This window comes from Eumetopias jubatus, unplaced genomic scaffold (assembly GCF_037043125.1).
Source record: "Eumetopias jubatus isolate StellerSeaLion01/CBP00866 unplaced genomic scaffold, mEumJub1_p1.0 scaffold_184, whole genome shotgun sequence".
Taxonomy (NCBI): Eukaryota; Metazoa; Chordata; class Mammalia; order Carnivora; family Otariidae; genus Eumetopias; species Eumetopias jubatus.
In genome coordinates, this window is record NW_028274990.1 from 184,635 (window position 1) to 199,214 (window position 14,580).

At 49.5% G+C, this 14,580-nt stretch overlaps 1 pseudogene; it reads left to right on the forward strand.

The window, feature by feature from the left end:
* The first annotated feature begins 309 nt into the window (after nucleotides 1-309).
* On the forward strand, nucleotides 310-14,212 carry LOC148161447 (52 kDa repressor of the inhibitor of the protein kinase pseudogene; annotated as a pseudogene).
* Nucleotides 14,213-14,580: the final 368 nt, after the last annotated feature.

Sequence of the window (14,580 nt, forward strand, 5' to 3'; positions counted from 1 at the left end):
GTCCCCGACTCGCGGCCGGGACTGAGGGAAGGGGGCGACACCGCGGAGGCGTCCCCCCCCGAAGGCCGGACCTCAACGGGAATCGCAGCCTGGCCCCTTGGGGCGCTCGCGGCCCGACCCGACCCGGTCCCCACCTCCGCAGCGGACCGCCGAAAACTTGGTAACAATCTCGGGTCCCTCCGACGCCCGGGACGCCACGCGTGCCCGCGGCCGGGCCCGTCGCACCATCCACGGGCTTCCCCGCCAGGCTCAGCCCGGTCCCCAACCGCCTGAGACGGTCCCGTCCCCAACGGGAGAAAACAGCGTGACATGGAAGGCCCAACGACCGACCGGAGCCACGGGCCGGATGGCGTCCCGGCGCCGGACGCAGCCCCCCCACCCCCGCGGGCGGAGGAGGGGGCACCGGCGGGTGCTGGTCGACCCGTCCAGGCGCCCCCCTCCGAAGGCCGGCTCTCCGGGAGCGAGGAAGACGCGACAGCGACCGCAGCGCCACCACCACCCCACAAACCTGGAGGCTCAATCTCCCGCGAGCGGAGCGCGCGCCGACGGCACGGGGACAGCGGGACGGTCGCGCTAGTGTCGCCGGCCTCCTGGAACTCCGCCTCGGCGACCGCGGCCGAATACCATCCCTTGGCGACATCGCCGACGCTCCGGCGGGGACACGCTATATAAAAGCGGCCGCCAGGTGGCGCCAGACAACCGGCGCGAACAACACCGAGACACATCCGGATCGCGGGCCCGCGAAGGCGCGCAGCCGGCCGCCCGGCCGCCCGATCTCGTCCCGGCCCGCTTCGGAGGGGCTGGCGGAGGGCGGCGGAGGGCGGCGGCGGGCGGCGGAGGGCGGCGGAGGGCGGCGGCGGGCGGCGGCGGGCGGCGGCGGGCGGCGGCGGGCGGCGGCGGGCGGCGGGCGGCGGCGGGCGGCGGCGGGCGGAGGGCGGAGGGCGGAGGGCGGAGGGCGGAGGGCGGAGGGCGGAGGGCGGAGGGCGGCCCGCCCCCGCGGCGTCTGCCTCGGGAACTCCCGGCCGGCACAGGCGCGACTACAGCAGCCCAGGGGAGACTTGGAAAACGCGTCCGGGCCGCTGCCGCCGGAAAGGGGGACAACTCGCCACGGGACGCGCCCCGGCGGAGGCGGACACGAGCGGAAAATTCCCCGCAGTCACCGGCAAGCCCCGGCGGCCCGGCCGGCCGTGGGGCCCGGGCTTCCGGGAGGACTTAGACAAATGTCGGCGGGCAGGGAGGGACCGTAAAACCGAGACCAGGCCAGTACTCCGACAACCACCACCGATGAACCGTTTTTCTTCTATCGTTTCAAGGGGGGGGGGGGGGGGCGGTCCCTCTGAAGCATACGAAGAAAGCTCAGATCGTCGCACTCTTGAGTTGGGGCCGTCCCAGCAACGAACGTAGCGTAGCCGACTCAGGAGGAAATCAGCTTTAAAGGAAAAGCTTCTTTTCCCAAGTCTGTGATGTTTGGTCCATTCCCTCAACTCGATCGATGTCCGGCCTTCAGTGCCACATTATTTGCTTGGTGTCTCTCTCGTCTGTGTTTCCTCGCGTACTTTCCTAATGCTCAGGATTTATGGCTTACAGAGAACAGTTTTCAGCCTGCGGGGGGGGGGGGGGGGGCGGGGCGGGGCGGGGCGGGGCCCGGGGGGAACGTTGGGAAGTGGGACCAGGGATCTCGCTCTGGAACGTAGACGTCTGTGACGATTAAGTCGCCCGAGGAAACCACGAACAGCAGTAGCAGAGGATAGGACACTAGAGGGCAACAGAGCCCCATCCATAGGTGCTATGGCACTTGAACGCTCTCTGTGTCCAGTAGGGACCTCGAAAACACTTCACTCCCCTATCCAGGGAGGGGAGGGCAGAAGCAGCCTCCAGCAAGAATTCCTTTGATTTGAGGTAACTCTTTCTACGTTAAACCTCACCATTTCAGCAGGGGCCTTTAATGGTTTCCTTCCCAACCAAGCCTTTCTCTTTGCCTCCTCCTCACCTGCGTGAATCCCTGATCCCACTTCACAACGTTCCCCCCGCGGCCCCCCCCCGCCCCCCCGCCCACACCAGGCTGAAAACTGTTCTCTGTAAGCCATAAATCCTGAGCATTAGGAAAGTACGCGAGGAAACACAGACGAGAGAGACACCAAGCAAATAATGTGGCACTGAAGGCCGGACATCGATCGAGTTGAGGGAATGGACCAAACATCACAGACTTGGGAAAAGAAGCTTTTCCTTTAAAGCTGATTTCCTCCTGAGTCGGCTACGCTACGTTCGTTACTGGTACGGCCTCAACTCAAAAGAGTGCGACGATCAAGAGAAGGTATCGCACTAAAATCCTCACGGGTGCAGCTAATAAAAAAAAAAAAAAAAAAAGGTCACGGGTGCAGGGCTCACGTTTGTTTTTCAAGTACACGTGTTTCAGGGCACCTGGCTGGCTCGCTCGGAGGCCCACGCGACCGCGACTCTTGATCTGCGGGAGTCGTGAGTGCCAGCACCGCACTGGATGGGTGTACAGATTACATAAACAAGCAGACAGGCAAAGGGAATTGGAATCGCTATGGTGATTTCAAAGGAAACAGAACGAAACTCAGGAAATAAAGTGCCGCCGCCGCGCCCCCCCCCGTTTAACGCTTATGTACAGAGGCGATAGAGACCCTGTGATGTTGGCGGACAAAGAGACATGTCGGTGGATCGAACGGAACGGATACCCAAACAGATAGGCCCCAGCCCAACGGAAGTTTGACAAACGCGCAAAGGCCGTTCAAAGGAGGAGGAAAGATGGCCCACCTCCCCACGAAATCAGAGGACGGGCGTCGGACATGCACAGGCCCAACACGCAGGCAAGAGGGCAGACAAAGAAACAAAGCTGGGGCGCCGCCTGGCTGGCTGGATCCGTGAACCGTCTGTCTGCCTTCGGCTCAGGTCCTGATCTCGGGGTCCTGGGATCCGGGCCCACATCGGGCTCCCTGCTCGGGCGGAGAGTCTGCTTCTCTCTCTCTCTCTCTCTCTCTCTCTCTCTCTCTCTCTCTCTCTCTCTCTCTCTCTTTCCCTCCCCCTCTCCCCCTCTCTCCCTCTCTCCCTCTCTCCCTCCCTCCCTCCCTCCCTCCCCCCTCCCTCCCCCACCACTTCTCTCAAGTAAATAAAAGTCTTTTCAAAAAGAATACTTAAAAGAAAAAAAAGGAAAGAGAAGAACGTCACTCACTCCCCTTCTGGCACAGGGAGGACATCTTCCAGGGGGATGCGTGGGGGATGCTTCTCGGGAGAAAAGGGGGAGAGTCTGCGCACCCTCCTTGCACCTGTGTGTTGGGGGCGGGGCTTCCTTGCTTGCTGCTGCTACTGCTAGTTTTTACAAGTGTCTACAGTTCAAAACAGTATTCTGGTTTCCTTAATATCTAAGTCTTATCTCGGGTTTGGGTTTTGATGGGAGGAGGGAGGGCCACCTTTTCTTCTGACATGGTGGACAAGGACAACAGGGATGCAAGCCTGTGCATATTCTTTTCCATCCTGGGATGAGCAGAGGATTCGGATTCAGCTCTTGCCGGATGGGATCTAATTTCTCTGTAAACTCTCAGGCAAAATATGAGGCAAACAGAGGGCGAGCAAAGGTTAGCAGAACATGGACAAGATTGGCTATGGAAGCTGGAGTTTCCAAAGCAATGATTTCATCAGAGGCACGTGAACGTCAAAGATTTCCAGGGACCATGTTTGTGGATGACTTGGGGTGTAGGTCATTTCAAAATTGCAGTGCTATCACCTGGTCACTTGAGCATACTGTCTCCAGCTCACGGCTGCAGATGCGATATGGGGCTCCTCCAGGGATGGAATTGTGCCAGAGAAAGGGAGACAGCAGCCTGTAATTGAGCCTAAGGTGTGTCTAAAAGAGTGACTCTCTACAGGGCCTTGAGGCAGAAGGAGACCTGGTAGATTTTTCTTTGTTAGGTATTTGTGGCAATGGGGTGGGTGTTTTCTGTTTATTTTCTGGACACGGTGAAAGAACTCTTCAAGTGGAAGTATTTGCACAAGGGGCCTGGCAGGATGGGAGGGTGCAGGGGTTGGTCCATTTAACAAGAAAACAGGAGAATCAGGCCTTTCAAGAACTAGGCAAAGAGAGTTTAGCTTTGCTCATCGCAGCACCTGGCACCTCAGCAAAAACAACAGAAGGTTCCCAGAATGAATTGAGGTGCAGGAGTCAGCATGAGCAGACCCCACCACCCTCAGCCCTTAGCCCTCAGCGCTGCCCCCCCCCCCCCAACACACACACCCGGGCAGGCAGTGGCTATAGTCCACTCTGAGCTCCAGATCTGGGTCCCGCCCCACCCTCCAACCCCCCTACAGGGCTCCCCTGCCCTCAGCCAGAGATGTATATGGGAGGGTGTTCCCAGAACCAATCTCTCCTCACCCACAGAAATCTTGCCAACACTTTGACCACTTTGCCTGAGCTACCAACTCATCTGTACCCATGCATGGTTTTTTTCCTATGGACCAGGGGCCTAGTTCACCACTTAGGATGGACAGCACCGCCCCCGCCCCCCAGCCTACTGTTCCAATTCGACCAGAGAACTTCAGTTGGGGGGGCGGGGAGGATGGGGTGGGGGTGGGGCTGGGGCGGCTGAAGGGAGGTTCAGGGTGATCCATTCTAATGGGCCTCATTCAATCGTTTCATTCAAATGCAGAAAGCTTTCTGTTAAAGTCAGAGCCTGGGGCTTCTCTCCATTCAATGGCTTTCTTCAACTCCCCCCAACCCTTAGGCTGCAGCTTGCAAACTTCGGAGAGATAAGGGAGGGAGGGAGGAAAGGGAGGGAGGAGGGGAAGGGGAAAGAGGGTGTCTGAAGAGCTCACCTCATCTGGGGGCAAAAAGAGTCCCCTCTTTTTCCTAACCCAGGAAACTCCAGTAAGCCCTTTGAGAATCATGAATGTGGGGGATGACGTCTTACTATAATGCCTTCCAGGGGTGGGTGTGCAGGTAGGAGGGTGTGACATGGTGTGGCTGGCTGAGTCTGAGGAGGACCTTGAACACATGATGGTGGTGTCTTAGCGGTCAGAGGCCAAACACAAGCATGGAGTGATAAGGGCTAAGGACTAAGGGAGGCCTGACAGGAACAGTTCCAACTCATCCACCGAGTTACGGGCCCAGCAAACACACTCCTCTACAGCAACATTAAACAGTTTACTGATTATTGGGGCGCCTGGGTGGCTCAGTCATTAAGCATCTGCCTTCAGCTCAGGTCATCATCCCAGGGTCCTGGGATCGAGCCCCACATCAGGCTCCCTGCTCCGCGGGAAGCCCGCTTCTTCCTCTCCCACTCCCCCTGCTTGTGTTCCCTCTCTCGCTGTGCCTCTCTCTGTCAAACAAATAAATACAATCTTAAAAAACAAAAAAAGTTTCTTGATTATCCATCGACCTGTCCTCCCTCTCCCACCTGCTTCCCAAGGGAAATCCTCAGTCTCATTCCACATAGTCACTGGCTGTTTTCGCACACCGCCTTCTGTCCAGTAAGAGGAGGAAGGAAGATGGACAAACATGAACCAGCCCCACAGATGGCACCTCTGCACGGAGGGGTGAGTGTGAGTCTCATTGGGCCAATTGTGACTCTGAGCCGTGATCCCAGGATAGTTTAAAGTATGGAATGGACACAAAACCAGAAGACAACCAACAGAATGGGAGAAAATAGTTGCAAATGACATATCACATAAAGGGCTAGTATCCAAAATCTATAAAGAACTTATCAAACCCAACACCCAAAGAACAAATAATCCAATCAAGAAATGGGCAGAAGACATGAACAGACATTTTTCCAAAGAAGACATTTAATGCCCAACAGACACATGACACATGAAAAAGTGCTCCACATCACTTGGCATCAGGGAAATCCAAATCAAAACCTCAATGAGATACCACCTCACACCCGTCAGAATGGCTAAAATGAACAAGTCAGGAAACGACAGATGTTGGCGGGCATGCGGAGAAAGGGGAACCCTCCTACGCTGTTGGTGGGAATGCAAGCTGGTGCAACCACTCTGGAAAACAGTATGGAGGTTCCTCAAACAGTTGGAAATAGAGCTACCCTACGATCCAGCAATTGCACTACTGGGTATTTACCCCAAAGATACAAATGTAGGGATCCGAAGGGGTACGTGAACCCCAATATGTATAGCAGCAATGTCCACAATAGCCAAACTGTGGGAAGAGCCAAGATGTCCATCGACAGACGAATGGATAAAGAAGATGTGGTATATATATATATATATATATATATATATATATATATATATATATACATATACATATACACACACACACACACACACACACACACACACACAATGGAATATTATGCAGCCATCAAAAGGAATGAGATCTTGCCATTTGCAATAATGTGGATGGAACTGGAGGGTGTTATGCTGAGTGAAATAAGACAGTCAGAGAAAGACATGTATCATATGACCTCACTGCTAGGAGGAATTATTTTTTTTTTAAGATTTTATTTATTTATTTGAGAGAGAGAGAGAGAGAGAGAGAGAATGAGAGATAGAGAGCATGAGAGGAAGAGGGTCAGAGGGAGAAGCAGACTCCCCGCTGAGCAGGGAGGCCGATGTGGGACTCGATCCCGGGACTCCAGGATCATGACCTGAGCCGAAGGCAGTTGCTTAACCAACTGAGCCACCCAGGCGCCCCGATAGGAGGAATTCTTAATCTCAGGAAACAAACGGAGGGTTGCTGGAGTGGTGGGGGGTGGGAGGGATAGGGTGGCTGGGTGATAGACACTGGGGAGGGTATGTGCTATGGTGAGCGCTGTGAATTGTGCAAGACTGTTGAATCACAGATCTGGACTTCTGAAGAATGAAGGAGAGTAAGTCGGAGGGGGAGACAAACTATGAGAGACGGTGGACTCTGAAAACCAAACTGAGGGTTCTAGAGGGGAGGGGAGTGGGGGGATGGGTTAGCCTGGTGATGAGTATTAAAGACGGCACGTTCTGCGTGGAGCACTGGGTGTTATGCACAAACAATGAATCATGGAACACTACATCAAAAACTAATGATGTGGGGCGCCTTGGTGGCTGCCGGTTGAGCATCTGCTTTCAGCTCAGGTCATGATCTCAGGGTACTGGGATCGAACCCCACCCCTCTGGGGCTCCCTGCTCAATGGGGAGTCTTCTCCCTCTCCCTCTGCCCCTCCACCCACCCATGCGCGCAAGCTCTCTGTCTCTCTGTCTCTCTGTCTCTCTGTCTCTCTCTCTCTCTCTCTCTCTGTGTGTTTCTCTCTCTGTCTCTCTCTCTCTCCCCCTGTGTGTGTGTGTGTGTCTGTCTCTCCTCTCTCTCTCTCTCTCTCTCTCTCTCTCTCTCTCTCTCTCTCTCTCTCTCTCTCTGAAATAAATGAATAAATGAAAACAACCAATCAAACTTCAAAAAGGAAAAGGACAGGGACATTTATGATTATTCATGGCGAAAGATGGAGCATGTACATTCAGGAAACATATGTACCATAGATGCCCATGTTTACTTCAGGGTGGAGACCTGACATCTGAATGAGGCCAAACTGAGTCCCTGATGTGAGGAGGTTATCTGAGGACAAGGAGAAGAGGCTGTGGGCATGCTCTGAGAGCTGGTACAACCTGGATGGGGTGTGAGGCTCCTTTTCTCAGGTAAGGAATCAGGACCTTGCTTGTTCATAGGCTGCAGCCATTATCAGTTGACCTTGAGTCCAGACTTCTGCACAGACAGCCCGTATTTGGTAGCAGGGCTTGAAAAGACACAATAGCTGATTAGGGGGAAACAGTTCCCTGAAAAACAAGCTTTACACTTTCTGCTATAGCATCAACTTCATTAACTTTAGGGGGCACGGTTTCAGTCCCCCCCCACCCCCCCCACCCCCCCACCCCCCCCCACCCCCCCCACCCCCGTTACGACCATTCCTCGGCCTTAGGGAATTGGGATGATAATGGCTGTGGCTATTCTTGTATCTCCTCAGGGGAGGTAGGTTTTGGGGAAACAACAGTTTCGGTAAATCTTAGCTGTAACATGGCTATGTTCAGGGCTACACAGCAGTTTTTACCCTGCAGGTTAAAAGGGAATAAAAATAACAGGGAGTCAGACATGCTACATTTTTCCCTGTTATAACCTCCCCTTGTCAATCCTGCATTCCATTTCTATGACACATGGGCAGAGGTGTGCCTTCTTTAAGTGCTTCAAGCTGAATTTGGGTGCGGTAGAGGCTTTGGAATGGAAGGATCTGAGACAGTGAAGGTCGCAACTTTTGGTCCCTTGTGCTAATGGAGGGGGGTCTCAGAGATAGTTTCTTATCTGAGAACTTGGGTATTTTTCTACATGGTCTGGTACTACATGACACCATTGATGTTATCCCCGAGTGTAGTCTGAGGAACAGTAACCGTATAGTCAAACCCATTCTCTCATTCTCTCTCAAATCGATCTGATATCCATCCAGTGGGTATCCAAGAATACAGATCAGTAAATCAGTCTGAGCCCCTCCCCTGGGGGGGGGGGGGGTTGTGGTGGTGAAGGGCTTCTTATAGCCAAGTAGCTTATAGCCAGAAAACCCATGATTTTATTTACATGGGTTCTTTTTTCTTTTTTTTCTTTAAAGATTTCTATTAAGTAATCTCTACACCTAATGTGGGGCTCGAACTCACAACCCCGCGATCAAGAGTTGCATGTTCTGCCAGCTGAGCCAGCCAGCTGCCCCTATTTATATGGTTCTTATTTTCCAAAGAGGAGTTAATACAGGTGCAGCAGGGTGGAATTAAGGGTCATAGACTCTGCCTCATTCAGCAACTGATCTGATAGTTAAGAAGAGGCATTTCTATGGAAACAAAAGGAAAACACTGGTTCATGGTTGGAACAAGGGATACACCCAGTGTCTAAGTCCAGAGTGCTGCCAGTGAGAAGGTCTCTAGATGTCAGGCTTGAAGCATCCTCCAATAGAGGGGAGTGGGCAGGGGCAATCTGACGGATTTTCCTGGTGTATAGTTCAAATGTCTCGTTTTGAGTGACTCGTAGAGCAACAGGCACAGAGATTGCCTATATATGCGTTATTGTGGTCATTTCCCTGAAGTTTATCTCAAGTTATCCAGCTTTCATTTGCAAGACCTCAGGAAAAAGGACACTGTTAGTTCTTAATGATTGTAAGATAAGAGAATGGGAGAATGTTGGAAACCTTAGTTTGAAGAGTCATAGTCGGATACTCAAGGAAACCAGAAGGATCCAGGATCCAGCCCAGTTTTATAGGAAAACAACAAACGTTCAAAGATAATTAATCTAACACTCACAAAAGTGTGTTATTGAAATATAATCTTTCCCTCTAAAGTCACCTTCATTCCTGTCAAAGATAGCCAAATGAAGATTAATTTGTTTGTAAAACAAGTCCAGGTTTTTTTTCTTTTTCTCTTAAATTTTTTTTGTTATGTTAATCACCAAACATCACATCATTAGTTTTTTTTGTAGTGTTCCATGATTCATTGTTTGTGCATAACACCCAGTGCTCCACGCAGGATGTGCCCTCTTTAATACCTATCACCAGGCTAACCCATCCCCCCACCCCCCCCTCCCCTCTAGAACCCTCAGTTTGTTTTTCAGAGTCCATCGTCTCTCATGGTTCCTCTCCCCCTCCGACTTACTCCCCTTCATTCTTCCCCTCCTGCTATCTTCTTCTTCTTCTTCTTCTCCTCCTCCTCCTCCTCCTCCTCCTCCTCCTCCTCCTCCTCCCCCTCCTCCTCCTCCTTCTTCTTCTTCTTCTTCTTCTTCTTTTTTCCTTAACATATACTGCATTATTTGTTTCAGAAGTACAGATCTGTGATTCAACAGTCTGGCACAATTCACAGCGCTCACCATAGCACATACCCTCCCCAATGTCTATCACCCAGCCACCCCATCCCTCCCACCCCCCACCACTCCAGCAACCCTCTGTTTGTTTCCTGAGATTAAGAATTCCTCCTATCAGTGAGGTCATATGATACACGTCCTTCTCTGATTGACTTATAACTACCTTTTTGAAGCCGAGAACCAAGCCAAATATTTGCCATCAGATTCGCCTGCAAGACCTGTAGATTTGGGTGAATTCCTCTCTTCTTGAGGCCCTCCAAAGTTCCTGAGGTTTCTGCATCTGCCAGGAGGTGGCACTCTTCACTCACCTGGTAAGGTTGAGGGTACCTCTCTAAGCAAGGTTATCAGGCCAACATTTCCAAGGGGCTTTATTGGCTCCATAAAGTCAATCTGACTTTCTTAAAGCGGTCTCATCGTATCTGAGTCAACGCATGTGTCTCTTCGAGATGACATTCCAGGGGCACCTGGCTGGCTCAGTCGTTAGAGAGCACGACTCTTGATCTCGGGGTTGTGAGTTCGAGCCCCACGATCGGTGTAGAGATAATTTAAAAAAAAATAAAATCTGGGAGGAGCGCCTGGGTGGCTCAGTTGTCAAGCGTCTGCCTTCAGCTCAGGTCATGATCCCAGGGCTCTGGGATCGAGCCCCGCATCGGGCTCCCTGCTCCACGGAAAGCCCGCTTCTCCCTCTCCCACTCCCCCTGCTTGTGTTCCCTCTCTCGCTGTGTCCCTCTCTGTCAAATAAATAAATAATATCTTAAAAAAAAAAAAAGAGTGCCACAAACAATCCAAGAAAACCTTGTCATTTTAACAGAGAAAAGCCAAATCTCTGTCTTATACCAGTGTGCTTTTCAAACTGCCTTCTCCCAATCTTAGTCAGTCCTGACCATGCATAAAATTCCTTTTCAAAAATTCTCCTTCACAAACCCCGTCTGCAATTTCCTTTTTCATTCAGACTCGGTCTTAAAGTTTTCTTTCTTTCTTTTTCTTTCTTTCTTTCTTTCTTTCTTTCTTTCTTTCTTTCTTTCTTTCTTTCTTTCTTTCTCTCTCTCTCTCTCTCTCTCTCTCTCTCTCTCTCTCTCTTTCTTTCTTTCTTTCTTTCTTTCAAGATTTTATTTATTCATGAGAGACGGAGAGAGAGACAGAGACAGAGACAGAGACAGAGAGACAGAGAGAGACAGAGAGAGAGAGAGAGAGACAGAGACAGAGAGAGAGAGAGAGAGAGAGACAGAGAGAGAGAGAGAGACAGAGAGGCAGAGGGAGAAGCAGGCTCCCAAGGAGCAGGGAGCCCAATGTGGGACTCAATCCCAGGACTCTGGGATCATGACCTGAGCCGAAGGCAGACAGACGCTTAACCATCTGAGCCACGCAGGCGCCCTAAAGTTTTCTTTCTTTAAATACCCAGTCTCGTTTCAGCACAGAATTGCTTTCTTTTCTCTCAACAAAAAATGTTTTCTCATTTCTTGTACCTCTTTTACACGTCTGCTACCTTCTCACACACGGAGGTTTTTTTTTGTTATCATTTTGTAGCGGTCCCAATTCCATGTGGCAGAATTTTAATTCTTAGAAAGCTCAGTCTCTGGTGAAACGTTAGTAGTAACCAATGGCGCACTCTCTATTACACTGGAATTCTTTAGATTGGTAAATGTATGAATATATTTCATTATTTTTATTTTTATTTATTTATTTGGACTTTATGTGGGCTCAGATACCCAATGAATTCAACCCAATTTATCACTTAACTTGGCAAAACTTCCAAGTTTCAGGTTACCAAAGATTGTGGAAGCTATCTTAAAGGTTTACCTATCGACCTTTTCCTTCATTTTACCTGTTCGCCCTGAACAAGGACCCATGAAAACTGTATGAGACAGGCAAACTCGACCATCATTTTAAGTAATTTTTGTTGACAAACTGCAACAGTTACCACTTAACTAATAAATTCGGGTAAAATACGATGTCTCATAACCTTGCACGCAAGCTTCTGTGTTGGGTTGAATTGTAACTGCTTTCTGTAATAAATGTAGGTAAAACAAAAGCTGAGTAGGCCCCTCCCTTGGGCCTGGACCCTCGAGTTGAGTTTCTGAGTCCTGGTGGAACAGGGCATTGAGTACTTAGAATTTTCTTTTTTGTACCTGTTGTAAAACAAGGGATTGTTGTAAAACAAGGGATAGCAAACGTGGTGTTTTGTTTTGTTTTTTAAGATTTTATTTACTGATTTGATGGAGAGAGACACAGTGAGAGCGGGAACACAAGCAGGGGGAGTGGGGGAGGGAGAAGCAGGCTGGCTGCCACCGAGCAGGCAGCCCAATGCGGGGCTGGATCCCAGGACCCTGGGGTGATGACCTGAGCCGAAGGCAGACGCTAAAGGACTGAGCCACCCAGGCTCCCAAACGTATTTGTTTGTTTGTTTGTTTGTTTGTCTGTTTGTTTGATTTTTGGTTTTTTATAAAGGTGATGGAGAGGTATATTTTGATAACCACAAATACAGGCTCACTGTTGTGACGGGAGCGCGGCACATTCCACTGTGAAGAACAGGATGAAGACATTTTACCTTTAACCCTTGAAGAGAAAGACAACAAAGAATACTTAAAATCTTTATTTGAAATGTTGATTCTTATGGGAAAACAAAACATACCTCTGGATGGGCATGAAACTGATGAAATCCTGGAGGGTCTCTTGACTCCGGATAACTTCCAAGCACTGCTGGAGTGCCAGATACATTCTGGCGAAGAGGTTCTGAGAAAGCGCTTTGAGACAACAGCAGTTAACACATTGTTGTGCTCGAAAACACAGCTGAAACAGATGCTAGACATCTGTGAGAGCTGCATTCATTCGGGAGGAGACCCTCAGGGAAGTGAGAGACTCCCACTTCTTTTCCATCATCACTGATGACGTAGTGGACATAGCGGGGTGAAGAACACTTGCCTGTGTTGGTGAGGTTTGTTGATGAATCTCCTAACCTGAGAGAGGAATTTGTGGGCTTCTTGCCTTATGAACCTGATGTAGAAATTTTGGCTGTAAAATTTCACACGATGGTAACTGAGAGGTGGGGGTTAAACATGGAGTATTGTCGTGGCCAGGCTTACACTGTGTCCAGTGGATTTTCTTCCAAAATGAAAGTCGTTGCTTCTAGACTTTTAGAGAAATATCCCCAAGCTGTCTACACACTTTGGTCTTCCTGTGCCTTAAATATGTGGTTGGCGAAATCAGTGCCTGTTGTGAGAGTATCTGTTGCGTTGGGAACAATTGAGGAAGTTTGTTCTTTCTTCCATCGGATCTCCACAATTGCTTTTAGAGCTTGACAATGTAATTTCTCTCCTCTTTCAGAACAATGAGGAAAAGGGTAAAGAACTGAAGGAAATCTGCCATTCTCAGTGGACAGGCAGCCACGATGCCTTTGAAATTTTAGTGGACCTCCTACAAGCACTTGTTTTATGTTTAGATGGTATAAATAGTGATACAAATATTAGATGGAATAACTGTATAGCTGGTCGAGCTTCTGTTCTCTGCAGTGCAGTAACAGATTTTGATTTCATCATGACCATTGTTGTTCTTAAAAATGTCCTATCTTTTACAAGAGCCTTTGGGAAAAACCTTCAAGGGCAAACCTCTGCTGTCTTCTTGGCAGCCAGTAGCTTGACTGCGGTGCTGCATTCACAAAATGAAGTGATGGAAAATATTGAAGTTTATCATGAATTTTGGTTCGAAGAAGCCACAAATTTGGCAACTAAGCTTGATATTCAGAAGAAACTCCCTGGGAAATCCCGCAGAGCCCAGCAAGGCAACCTGGAATCTCAGCTCACTTCTGAGAGTTACTATAAAGACACTCTAGCTGTTCCAACAGTAGAACACATTATTCAGGAACTGAAAGATATATTCTCAGAACAGCACCTCAAAGCTCTTAAATGCTTATCTCTTCTACCCTCTGTCATGGGACAGCTCAAATTCAACACATCGGATGAGCACCATGCTGACATGTACAGAAGTGACTTGCCCAATCCCGACACACTCTCAGCTGAGCTGCGTGGCTGGAGAATCAAGTGGAAACACAGAGGGAAAGACAGAGAGCTTCCATCCACCATTTATGAAGCCCTGCATCTACCAGACATCAAGTGTTTTCCTAGTGTTTATGCATTGCTGAAAGTCCTCTGTATTCTTCCTGTGATGAAGGGTGAGAATGAATGCTATGAAAATGGACGGAAGCGTCTCAGAGCATCCCCGAGGAACACTCTGACAGACCAAAGGTCAAGTAACTTGACTTTGCCAAACATAAATTTTGATATAAAACATGATCTGGATTTAATGATGGACACATACATCAAACTCTATACAACTAAGTCAGAGCTTCCTACAGATAACTCAGAAACCATCGAAAATACCTAAAAGACTTAGAGTAGGCTTTCTCTTATGTTTGATATTTGTAAAAATCTGTAAGAAATTTGAAAACATCGTACAGAAAAGCTGTCAAGTGTATGCAGGCCACTTAATCGCTGAATATCTTGACCTGCCGACCTCTCATTGAGTACATTAGTCATTGGTAATCTGCCTGTTTAAATGTTCCCTGTTTGAACTCTCATGCTTTGGAGACCTACCTGTTGCAGAAGATAGCATTGAAAGTGCCACATTACACTGAAAGTGCCACATTACACTTCTGTGGGATCTCTGCTAATGGCACTTGGGAATTTTTTTACTTAAGTCATTTTATTTTATTTATTTTATTTATTTTTTTAAAAGATTTTATTTATTTATTT